Source organism: Muscardinus avellanarius, assembly GCF_963383645.1.
Source record: "Muscardinus avellanarius genome assembly, chromosome: 8".
NCBI lineage: Eukaryota > Metazoa > Chordata > Mammalia > Rodentia > Gliridae > Muscardinus > Muscardinus avellanarius.
The window spans coordinates 64,230,856-64,243,289 of record NC_137794.1 but is presented as its reverse complement, the minus strand read 5'-3'; the positions used below and the strand labels follow the sequence as shown (position 1 = coordinate 64,243,289).

Genomic DNA, 12,434 nt, shown 5'->3' with positions numbered 1-12,434 from the left:
GCGACTTCCAAGGAATCCTTTGCTTCCCTACAGCGTATGGTGCCACATGTGGCTGCCACCCCAGTTGTGAGCCGCTGGGTGGCCCCAGGATGACGCCGCAACTGTTTTGGGCTTTCTGTGCAACCTTCGGGACACATTCTTTGTGCTGTAATCTCTGTTCCCCTACACTTGGTGACTAGGGCAGAGGCATTCTTTTTGGTGATAAAAATGACTTCTTGTTTAGAGTCTAGATCTGGAACACTTTCCTGGACTAATGTGGGTCCAGAGCCTCCACAGAGCCCCAGGATCCCTGCTGTGGACCAGTCTGGGTCCTAGGTGATCTTGTGAGGAAGTACTGAGGGGAACCCCTCCTCCTTCATGCTCCTTTCCCCCTATTCCCTTCTCCATCCCTTTCCCTCCCTCCTCCCTCCCTCCTTCCCTCCTTCCCTCTCTCCTTCCTCTCCTCCCTTCCTCCCTCCTTCCCTCCCTCCCTCCCGGTGGCTTTTCTGTCCCTCCCCACCTTCTGCCAGCTCCAGTTTTCTTTTGGCTGTGGCAGCTACCTGGGATTCCAGGCAACCTTGAAATGGGCTGATCGGGGTGCTGCAGACGTTACATCCCCAGGGCTGGATATTTCAGGAACCAGTGATATTTAGGGGGGCATGTTAGATGACCAGAGTTTTCTGAGCCAAGTAAGTCTATAAGCATAGCAGACTGATGCTGATGATATTAAGTTGCTAGGGCGCTGGGTCACAGAAAGGCCAGGTAGTCTATATTTTGAAGAGGTTGGCATAAAATAGGGAGATGTGTGTGTGTGTGTGTGTGTGTGTGTGTGTGTGTGTGTGTGTACAAGTGCACACACATGTGTACAGAAAGAGACAGAGAGAGGAAGAGAGACAGAGTCAGAGAGAGAATCCTTAAAGATGTGATTAATGCTTTTCTAAATTTCTATTTGCTTTTCTAGGCAAACATTCTTATATAAACTTATTTTCATTAAGCAGATGAGACTCTCCTTTTCCTCCCTGGATGATGAGCCACCTCAGTAAAACCTCTTTTTACTGATTGACTTTTGAATCCCTACTATGTATGCGGACACTGTGTAAGTGTGTACACCATGAAAACTAATGACAGCCTCTGGCTCATACTACATCTACACTAGGCACTTGGCTTCTGTTTTTGCTGCCTATGATAAAAACCAAAATTACATGATGTTTCGTTCTCTCAGCCTCCCCTGGGGGGTTTCAGTCTTACGCAGATTTGGACCATTTTGACACACGCACAGATAATGTGGTAAATTTAAAGATGCCTGCCTAAGAACAAAAACACTGCTCTAAGTCGCTCGCCCTCTCTTTCTGACTTACCAGGGTAACTTAGAGAATAAATCTAGAGGTGAGTGTTTATTTCTCCTTGTTCCTTCCCTTTCTAAAAGTTATCAGGGCCTGCTTGAATTATGGTGCATTTTTTCTTGTCAGAGTTGATTTGATTTCTGGCTCCCTCGCCTCCCAGCCTACACTGTGGAATGATGCAGGGATGGCAGATTGATGGGAAAGGCTTCAAGATGCCGCTGTGGATGTGGATTCCAGCAGGCGAGCTGTCTGCTGCCAGAGACGGTTGGCAGATGGACTTGGAGGTGGGGCCTGGGGGAAAGGCGCTGGGGATGGGCTGGCTCTGCCCTTTCTCACCTGCCCACCTTGAATCTGGCCCATGTCCTGTTTGTTGAATCGTTAGTTAAGACCAGTTTTGGTGGTGTTGTTGCTGTTGTCCTTGGTTCTCAAGGAATGGATGTGGAACCCTGTGAGTGTTTCTCTTAGGGAAATGCTGAGCTTCTTAAATATTAGTTTTGTGTATTTCATCAGACTTGGAGGTCTTCTAGCAATTTTCCCTCCCCCCTTTGTGGTACTGTGGGTTGAACCCAGGAGTGTTCTGTCTCTGAGCTTTAAAAAATTTTTTTTTTTTAAAACAGGGTCTCAATAAGTTACTGTGCACTGGCCTTGAACCTGCAGTGTTCCTGTCTCAGCCTCCCAAGTACTGGGATTGCAGCTGTGTGCCATGACCCATACCTAGTTAGCTTTCTTCCTTTTTCCTTCCTTCCTTCCTTCCTTCCTTCCTTCCTTCCTTCCTTTCCTTCTTTCTTTCTTTCTTTCTTTCTTTCTTTCTTTCTTTCTTTCTTTCTTTCTCTCCTTCCTTCCTTCCTCCTTCTCTTTCTTTCCTTCTTTATTTCTATTTTCTTTTTCTCCCCTCTTTCTTCCTTCCTTCCTTCCTTCCTCCCTCCCTCCCCTCCTTTCTTCCTTTTGAGTATGGTACAGGGAATTGAAATCAGGGCATTCTACCTTTGAGCTACATCCCAGCCCTTTTTTATTATTTATTTAATAAATAAATTATTCCTGGAAACCCTTCTGCCTCTGGGCTACACTCCCAGACCTATTTTTTAATATTTTTATTTGGAAACAGGGTCTCTTAAGCCAGAGAGGCTGGCTTCGAACCTGCACAATCCTCCTGTCTCCGCCTCCCAAGCGCGGGGATTACAAGCATGTACCACCATGCCTGGCATCCCTTTTTTTATTTTGAAATAGGGGCAGGGGCTGGCTAGATTGCTGAAGTTGTCCTCGAACCTGCAATCCTCCTGTCTTGGCCTCCCAAGTCAGGGATTCAAGGCATGGACCACCACGCCAAGCTTATTATTTCTTTAAGTATGGTTTTTATGGCTGCATTCTTCCTCCTTTTCCTCTGGGACATCAGAACTCTGGCTGTTAGACTTCTTGGTATTGTGCATAGGCCTCTGAGGTTATTTTCACTTTTCCCTCAATTTTTCTGTCTGTTGTTCAGGTTAAACACTCTCTACTCTATCTCCAAGTTCACTGCATCTTTCTAGTGTCAAATTCATTCTGTTGAGTTTTGTGTTATATTATTCTGTTCTAAAATTTCTACTGTGTGTGTGTATGTGTGTGTGTGTGTGTGCGTGTGTGTGTGTGTGTGTTTGTGTGTGTGTGTGTTGCTAGGGATTGAACCCAAGGACATTCTACCTCCAAGTTACAGCCCCAGTCCTATTTTAGTTTTATTTTGAAATAAAGTCTCACTAAATTGCAGAGAGCCTCTTAAGTTGCTAAAGAACACCTCGAACCTGAGACGCTCCTGTCTCAGCCTCCTGAGTGCTGGAATTTCAGGTGTGTGCCACCAAACCTGGCTTCCACTTTGCTCTTTATACTTCTTTTTTAAATTATTTTTATTATTTTTTATTTTATTTTTTAATTTTTTATTGGTGCATTATATTCATACATCATATTGGGGTAAAAAACTTGTGTGTACATACATGTACACATTCTTTATACTTATGTCCTTGCTGAGACTTTCTATTTTTCCATTGCTTTAGGAAGTAGACACCTTTATTTCATCTAAAGTATTTTTTATAATAATTTTTTGTGTGGGTCTGGGGATGGAACCAGGGGTATTCTACCTCCGAGCTACTCCCCCTGCCCCAATTTTTATTCTTTATTTGAAACAGGGTCTCACTAAGTTGTGGAGGGCCTCACCAAGTAGCTGAGGTTGTCTGCGAACTGTGATCTCCCAGTCTCAGCCTCCGAAATGCTGGCATTACAAGCGTGCGCCACCACACCCGACATAATAATTGTTTTTAAGTCTTGTTAAAAAATTTCATCATCAATGGATTGCAAAATTATGGGAAATACACACAATGGAATTCTATTCAGCTATAAAGAAGAACAAAATCATGTCATTTGCAAGAAGATGGAAAGTCCTGGAGAGCATTATGTTAAATGAGATCAGCCAAGCACATATGTTTCCTCTAATATGCCCAAACTAGGAAACACAGAGGATACCAAGTGGGACCCCAGATAATGGAGGGGAAATACCAGCAAAGTTTGAATGGAAAGATAGGAGATGAGGAAGGCTGAAGTTGATTAATGAGGGTCTACATCCAAATATGTGTAAAAGTATGAATATGGCATAGTTACCCTGGACAGTCATTGGTGGGAGGGGAAAGGGAAAATGGGGGTAGGGGGGAGAGGGCACCAAGTATAGTTTAAATGTATGCCATTTATTTTCAATAAAAAAATTGTATTAAAAAATGTCATCATCTGGGCCATGTCTTCATTGGTATCTACTCATCATCTTTTCCTCATGCTGGCTGGGATTTTTCTGATTCTTCCTACGCTTGGCAGTTTTAGATTGTTTCCTGGACATTTTCAATATTATGGTAGGAGACTCTGAGTTCTGTTTAAATGTTGTGAATAATATCAACATATTCATTTTAACAGGCAGTTGGCCTGGGTAGGTCCAAGCATCAAGTTCCAACCAAGTTCTGTGGGTTGTGATTTCTGTGTTAGTTCTGTTTTCAAAGGCTTTACAGTGTATTTTGAGTCCGTGTGTATGCATGCTTCCCGCTGGTCAGGGGTCTGTCTGTTAGCTCAGGTCTCAAAGACTTTGATACACTATTAAACAGAATCAGGCCCATGCATGTGCAGTTCTAGGATAAGCCCAGCTCTTCATAAACCATTTTATGGGGTCACTTCCCTAAGCTGCGCTCCTGCGATTTCTCCAGCATTATTGAGTTGCCTGCAGTTTCTGAACCTCTGTGCAGAGGTTTGGGCTTCAGGTCTCCCTGCCCTGCCCATGTGCTGCCCCAAGCTTCCCCTGACTGTCACTGAGTCCAAAGCCAACCTGAGAGAGGAGAGAGACAGAAAGTAGTCAATGGGGTTCACACCACTCTTTAGGGGAGACAGCCTCAGATCAGGCATGAAGCTGTCTTTTTCTTAGGGTTTGGGGTGACTTTGGGTCTCCACTGTGTTTTCTGCCACTGTACTGGAGCTTGAGAGACAAGGGAGAAATGGGAGGGGAGGGGAAATGGGGACATTCACAGTCTTTCTGAACATTAGGAGTCCTTCCTGGGCCTGAACTAGAGGCCTGCCTGGGGCTTTCTGTGCCAAAGCCCCCTGCCTGTGCCTGGCAGCCCCAAGTTGGCTGGGAGGAACACCAGCAGGAAAAGCAGTGGCGGACTCCCTACCCATTCCATGGTCCTTTGGATTCTGGTCTCCTTCCCCATCTGCCTCCAAATGTTTACTTTTTAGATTCCTCAAATGATTGCCCGTGCATCTGTCCAGGTTTATTGCTGCATTCAGTGGGAGACTTGGGGTGGGAGTGATCTTGCCCATTTGATCCCCAACTAACTGAAACTGGAGGCTTTTTTATTTTTAATGAGATTTTGATGAGGTACCTATATTTTAAGAAACATCACAAAATATGTAACTGACCCCTCTTCTCTTGGAAGCAGGGCTGAGTCTGAGAGACGAGATGAGGGGAAGGGATGTGAGCTGCACTCCCCGCCTTCACTCTCAGAGCTCCTGGCCACACTTAGGAGGAGGCCTGACAGCTCTATCTAAGGGCATCATGGATGCTCACCAACTCTCAGCTGTGTCCAGATACCATTTTGTGCCTCCTTCTCCAACTCCTGTGACCACCCTCCCCCATGCAGCTTTCTCTTTCTAAAGAGGAATAAACAATTTCCTCCAGTCATTGTTCCCTGCCCACTAACAGATGCTCTTAATTAGCGCAAAATTGCTAAATACATCTATTTTGCTTGTTTGGGGTTTGTTTCTCCCAGAAAGTCTTGGCTTCCCCAACACCAACACATCAACACACTGCTCAGTGTCTTGTTTAGTTTGAGTCAAAGACTCACAACCTTGTTCTTCACAGGCAAAATCACAACGGCAGAGGATCAGTTGTTAAGCGTCTTTCCCTGCAGAGAACTGCTGGTTCTAAAGCCTTTCAGGAGTTTGGTAATAGTGAGAATGTGCATTTGAGAGTAGGAAATTTTATAAAAAGTTTTCTCAGTTTTATTTTATCAGTTCTCCCTCACTGGTCACTTAAATTACTTATCATTACAGTTGCGTCCTCCAAAGAACTCTACAGCTGAAAGAGAGAGGAATGGGCCACTAGAAGTTTCCTCTTGACTTATTTTATCTTTAATTTTTATATCTTTAATTTTTATATCCTGTACACAAAATTCAAAAAAGAGAAATGCTTGTACAAAAATTGCTTGTAAAGCCAAGGATGGCACTGTTCTTAGTTTGACAAGTTCTTCATAGGCTGCGTGAGGTCATTCATGGGCTTGCGGAAGTGTTTGTGAAGAAGGAAGCTGTTCTTCCAAATTTCGAGACAAAGAAAGCTTTTGCACAAGGCAGAGATGGCTCTCTTTTCTAGGTCATGAGTGGGCCTGCCTTTTTTCTTTAATTTTTTTTTATTAATGCCACCAGTTTTGCTTGGGGCTGTGGTCTTGAATTAATAAATATAGGCCGGCAGGCAGAGAAGTATTTTAAAAGAGTGCTATATTTTGCATTATCTTTTAGGAATAAAATCTTGGAATTCAGCTTCATGGCTTGAGAGAGAATCAATTTCTTTTTTTAAGAAGCAAAATGTAATGCTGAGATCACAAATGATAAAAATATACCAAAGCCTCATGGCTGTGCTCCTCAAAGTCCCTTTGAGTCCTAATGAATGACTCAGTGGTCACTTTTTTTGCCCTTTGGGAAGTAGAGTCTCAGATGTCTACAAAATAGCCACCATAAAGCACGAGCTGGTTGGGTCTAGAACCTTCTGCTGTCCTAAATCTTAGGTTTTAGATTTTTTTTCCCTATATAAGGAAGATTTTTGGGTCTGATTAGAAAAAGCCAGCTAGCTCTGTGAGGCACCTTCCCTGAAGATAGTGCTAGATAAGGGTTTGCAAAACAGAATGGGAGCTACTTCTATTCCTTGGAAGTCCAGGACCCTGCCTGCCCTGAGAAATTTGTCTTGAGATAGGGGAGGACTTTTTGCTCACATAAGTTTAGGTGGTTTAGGGAACAGGACCCTGGATTTCAAAGGACTCCCATTCCTACAGGGGCTCAAGAGCAAGGCCCTTCCTTATGGCAAGCCATTATAGTGAGCTTCCTTTGATGCTTCAGGGCAAGCCTGCCTAGGACAGACACAGCAATCCAAAAGATGGCTCCTGCCAGGTGCTAGTGCACACCTGTAAACCCAGTCCTTGGGAGGCTGAGACAGAGTATCACATGTTCCAAACTAGCCTCAGTAACTTAGTGAGACCCTGTTTCCAAATGAAAATAAAATAGGACTAGGGGTGTAGCTCAGAGGTAGAATACCCCTGGATTCAATCTCTAGTGTCAGAAAAAAAAGTTCCATCAAATACTTTCTCTGCTAAGCTGCTGTTTTACCTGTCTCAAGAGGAAGTTTGATGGACAAACAGGAGAGGGGAGCTGTATCTCATATCCCACCTCCTGGGAGTGATGATGATGGCATTGTTATAGTCACTTGATATTTGAAGCTTGCTAATAATAGACATTTAGTACACCCTGGCATTTAGGAAGCTGTTTGGAGTAAAATCATAATAATTTTTTTTAAAGATGGGTTTTTGCCCTTTTCTATTAAACCTGCCATTGGCGTTTGAAGGCGCTCAGAGGATTCTGTTTGTGGGAATTTGGAAAGGACAAATGTTGATGTGTGCACTAGAGAATTAAGACAAATGATAATTGAAAGAGATGATAAAAGCTAGTGGTTTCCATGGGGAAATAATCACAAATTGCTGTCAGACGGATTCCAATAAGAACATTGCTTTATGTGAAATGTTTTTTAAACAGCTCAACCAAATCATTAAGCCAGCACTTTGGAGGGCATTGCTTTGCTGCGTGTTTCTGTTCTAGCCCCATTGGAGTCTCCTCAGCTTCTATTATTCACTGGCCAAGCTGCTGTGTTTAGCTTCTTTGTGGTCAACCCCTAGTTGGAAATGAGAAATATTAGGTTGCAAGAAAGATACTATTTGTGGATCCTTAAGATAATTCTAGTTACACCATATTGACTCACCATATGGATTCACAATTACTGATCTGCAAAGTTGCTTTTGTGTTGTAGTCCAGGTTAAATGCTGCTACTGTGTTTAACGTGTTTTTTTAAATGATGCTAGAAAGACCTTTGATGTGCTTTTGAGCTCCTGGTAGTAGAGACTATTTCCCATCATCTATTTGTGTATTTTTATTTTTGCCATTTATTATGGAGTAGTACTCAAGTGTCCATCTCTTTGTGCCCCCTTTATGCCCTATAGAGATTTCTATTGGAGTCCCTAAACAGCTCATTGCATTTATTAGTTGACACAGCCATGTCTTTTTTTAAAATGAATCTCCAAATATTTTTATATGACCAATAACTACATGAATATCACTTATCATTATCATAATATAACTAATCATTAAGGAAATACAAATAAAAACTATAGTGAAATACTACTTCACATTTGTTAGGATGGCTACTTAACATGAATTACCTTGCTCCAGCCCTTTACCTTGAGTTTGTTACTCTCTTTACTTGTAAAGTGTGTTTCTTGTAAGCAGCAGATGGATGGATTCTGGTTTTTAATCCATTTTGCCACTTTATGTCTTTTTATAGGGGAATTGAGGCCATTTACATTCAGTGTGATTATTGAGAGATAACTTTTAATTCCTAAAATGTTAAGATTTTATTTCTTTTGAAACACTGTGTATTCTTCTTTGCTTAGTTGTCTGCTGGATGGAAAATCTTGTTTCTCTGGTTCTGGTGTGTATTACCTATTTCTTCTTTGTAGGTAATCTCTTTGAGTATTTTATCTAGCACTGGTTTTTAAGACATAAATTCCTTCAGTTTCTGTTTGTCATGGAAGCTTCTTATTTCCTCATCTAATTTCATAGATAGTTTTGCTGGGTAGGAAAATTTTGGCTGGAAGTTGTTTTCTTTCAGAGTTTGGAATATGTTACTCCAAGCCCTTCTGGCTTTCATGACTTGGTTTGGGAAGTCTGGAGTGATTCTAATTGGTTTGCCTCTGAATGTCACTTGGCCTTTTGTTTTTGTTGCCTTTAAGATTCTCTCCTTGGCTTCCACATTGGTCATTTTGACAATTATGTGGTGTGGGGAACCTTTTCTCTGATCCTGTCTAAAGGGAGTTCTATAAGTTTCCTGGACCTGTGTATTGACCTCTTGCTCTATGTTTGGAAAATTTTCTGCTATTACTTCGTTGAAGATGTTATTGATCCCTTTGGTTTCACCTTCCTTTCCCTCTTCTATTCCAATTATTCTTAGGTTAACTCTCTTAAATGGGCCCATATTTCTTCAATGTAAAATTCCTGTTGTCTGAGGTTTTTTTTCTAAGTTATAAATTATGCATTCATTTTTGGAGTGATTATCTTCTGGGAGCAAGATTCTATTCTCTATGTGGTCTAATCGCGTGTTTATAGTTTGAATTGATGCCTTTACTTCAATGATTGCATCCTTTATTTCTTTTAGACTCTCTCTAAATTCTTTTCAAAGGTCCTGTATTATTTCTACAGTTATATTCCTGATTTGATCTTCCAGAGATCTCTCAATTTCTGTGTTATCAGGTTCTGATATTGTGGGGTTATGGGTGTTCATTGCTCTATTGTTGTTCCTCTTTCCCATGATTTCAGAAGTTTGTGCCTTCTCTGGGTTCTTCCCCAGGTCACCATGACTTCACTTAGGGTGCTCTGGATCTCGAGTTATTGGTAATCTCAGTTGCCACTACTCCTTTACTGGGTTGTATCACAAAGTCTCAGACCCAGGGAGTTAATCAAGGTTGCGCGAGACCATGGGGGTGCCGAGCTGGGTGTTTTACCACAGGGAGCTGCAACTAGGGTGTGGTATCTTTGCCACTACTACTTCTTCATTGGGTCAGACTGCAAAATCTCAGACCCAGGGAGATTATCAAAGCTGTGCAAGTCCCTGGGGGTACAGTGCTGGGATTTCTCTGTTAGGGTCCACAATTTCACTTATGGTTATTGTGTGCACTGATCTGGAGCTGTCGCGGGCATGGTGAACTTATATTAAATTGTAACACAGCACCTGGCATCAGGGACTAATGCTCACTGAACAAATGAATGAATGAATGGTGACTCCTCAGTCAAAACTCACTACCTCTTCCTAAAGAATGATGCCCAGGAGACTCTGGGCAGGTCCAGTCTCTGCCCTGCTCTCTCCCTGGGAGGCTGGCTGCATGGACCAAAGACAGCTTCCCTCTTCTCTGCCTTCCAAGCTTGGTTTGGCCAACAGAAGGCAGGAGACTGGTGGGTGGGACAGACAGTTAGGGCTGAGGCTGTAATAGGATTGCCTGTGTTCATTTAGAAAAAGCCTCTCCCTAATGTTGCCCCCGGGCTTGTAAGACCTCTCTGGCAGGACAAGCCAGAGGTACTGCATCATTCCTTAGTGGTTTCCTTAAGCTCTGCCCAAACTATTGTAAATAGTGTATTTTGTGAAATCTTTTCCAATTAGCCAGTTTGAAGGTCTCGGGTATCCTGTTGAAACTCTGAACTGATATTTGCCCAAATCACCCAGATGAGAAAATCAGTTTTATCTAGATATCACAGTCTGTCTCCCTTGCATTGTTTCAAGTAAACACACTCTCTCTTCTAGGCCAGCTGACCTCCAAATTAGAACCAACTGGAGCAGGGGTCAGTAAACTACAGCTTGCAGGCCACATCCAGCCTGTGGCCTGTTTTTGTAAATGGAGCTCTATTGGAACACAGCCACGACCATTTGTTTACTTACTGTCTGTGGCTGATTTTGAGCTAAGGCAGGAGCTGTGGGGGTTGCAACAGAATCCATATAGCCTGAAAAGTCTAAAAAACTTTGCTAGTTGACCCATGATACAAAAGTTTCTGACTCCTGGTTTAGAGGAAAGTGGTCACGTGAACGTCATCCTCTTCACTGAGAGGCTCCTGGGCCAGTTGCTGGGGCCTGCGAGGGGCCTATGAGAATGGATGGGAGGTTTAGACCCTGCTCCTCACAGGTTGTGTCTGCTTCCTGAGAAGGTTCCCTGTCTATCTGACTCCAAATATAAAGTGACCAAGCAAAAGGAGGGGGGAGTTGGCATTTGTGTTTAAATGTGCTTCTAATTCATGATTTCAGAATGAAATAATTTCCTGAAATGAATGACTCTTGGATATTTCTAAGTTTCTTTATCAAAGTTTTTTTTGGTACATTTTTTACTCCCCTACATGATTGTGATGGCTCCTGGGAGAGTCCAGGTTTTATTCACACCTGTATTTACCAGTGCCTGGCATGGAGTAGCTGATGCTCAATAACTATTGTTTGAACATAAGGTAATCAACAGCTGGTTCCAAGAAGGAAAGAAGAAATAAGGGGCTGGAAGACCTGCCTAAGAGGACACACTAGCTGGTGTTCTCTGGCTCTCTCTAGCTCAAGTCTCTGCCTGCTCAGCCTTCACAGGGCAGGGAAAGACAGGAGGCAAAGCTGCCCTCCCATTAAAGGGGTCCTTTGACCTTGAGGCAGACTGGCTACATAATTTGCAGGGTCCACTGTAAAATTTTAAGGTAGTGTCAGCAAGGAGATAAAGTAAGCGTGGTCTTCTAAGCCTGTGTAGGTAGGTGCACACCTATGCATACCTGGCTAGGGATCCTGAGAAAAGGAGGTCATTTCTGTCCATCCAGAGGGGCGGCATGGTGTCCATTCACCACAAGGGCAGGATAGGCTGGTGTGGTGCTAAGACTCTGGGCTCTGCAATGACATGTGTTTAATATTGCCTAAACTGGGGGTACTTTATTAGTTCCAGAGTATTTGCATGCATCTCAGACCATCACAGGGGGGAAGAATTCTCTTCTCTAAGCTCAGACACCTGGCTTCAAGCGGTTTATTCTAACCTGCTTGCTCTTCCCCAATTCTTGTTGTCATTCAAGCCCAAGTCACGTAGACTGCCCGCCTCAGGGCCACTGACCACATTTGTACTAAGGTGTCTCATGACAGGCTTTTGTGAATTCTTCTCCTCCTCCTTCTCCTTCTCCTTCTCGATGGAGGACAATGTGAATACATGAGTGGTCCCCTTATCCTGTCACCAGAACCCTCCTTTGCCTCCTTTCACCATGAAAGGGAGTCAAGAAACTTATTCAGATCACTTGCAGAAACCCCCATACCATGATCCCAGGAGTTTTTCCTGATGCCAGATATTTTCCCTGCCTGTGGTGGAGCTTTCCTGACCCCAACCCTTCCCTGCCCTGCAGGTCGAGCCCTCCCTCCCCTTGGAATCTCAAAGCCTTCTGGAGGCTCTAGGTGATGAGAAATATAGGCAAGGACCTCTGAGCTCTAGCAAAACTTTATGGCTCCTACTTTTTTTTTTTTTGGAGGGGTTCTGGGGATTGTACTCAGGGGCATTCTACTTAGGAACTATATCCTCAACCCCCTTTTAAATACTTTTATTTTAATTTTACACTTTTAGTTATTCTGTTTTTATGTTTTATTTTATATTTTATTTTGAAACAAGGTCTTGCTAAATTTCTGAGGGTCTCTATGTGCTCCTGTCTCAGCCTCCCAAGTACTGGATTACAGGCAGGAGCCACTGTGCAGGACTCCTTTGGACAGGAGGTTTCCCGTTTTTAGCCTCACCCAGACCACTGCCT

At 43.2% G+C, this 12,434-nt stretch overlaps 1 protein-coding gene across 1 annotated transcript in view; it reads left to right on the top strand.

Annotated features, from left to right (window-relative positions):
• The window catches only part of METTL24 (methyltransferase like 24), a gene marked incomplete at both ends in the record, with an annotated part of 110,782 nt that overhangs the window by 24,712 nt on the left and 73,636 nt on the right, over positions 1 to 12,434 (top strand). The window lies entirely within an intron of this gene.